The sequence below is a fragment of the Penaeus monodon genome, chromosome 32, assembly GCF_015228065.2.
Source record: "Penaeus monodon isolate SGIC_2016 chromosome 32, NSTDA_Pmon_1, whole genome shotgun sequence".
NCBI classification, from domain to species: domain Eukaryota; kingdom Metazoa; phylum Arthropoda; class Malacostraca; order Decapoda; family Penaeidae; genus Penaeus; species Penaeus monodon.
In genome coordinates this window covers 29,608,665-29,608,892 of record NC_051417.1, presented here as the reverse complement: position 1 = coordinate 29,608,892, position 228 = coordinate 29,608,665, and positions in this window count along the sequence as shown.

Genomic DNA, 228 nt, shown 5'->3' with positions numbered 1-228 from the left:
CCTTCCACATTCTCTCAAACTGACAAAATATCCTTTGAAATCATAATATCCTTTATTCTCCCTAACTGCCGAGTCCCTGTCTTTCAAAAATACGTAAATGGTTTAAGATCTTGTCAGTGTGAATAATAACTAAGATCACTTTGTAATTGTTTTTGTTGCATGTTAGATATGTATGCTTTATAACAAAAACAAAAGGAAAATGGTATCAGTGTTTGCTGTTTTTCTTCG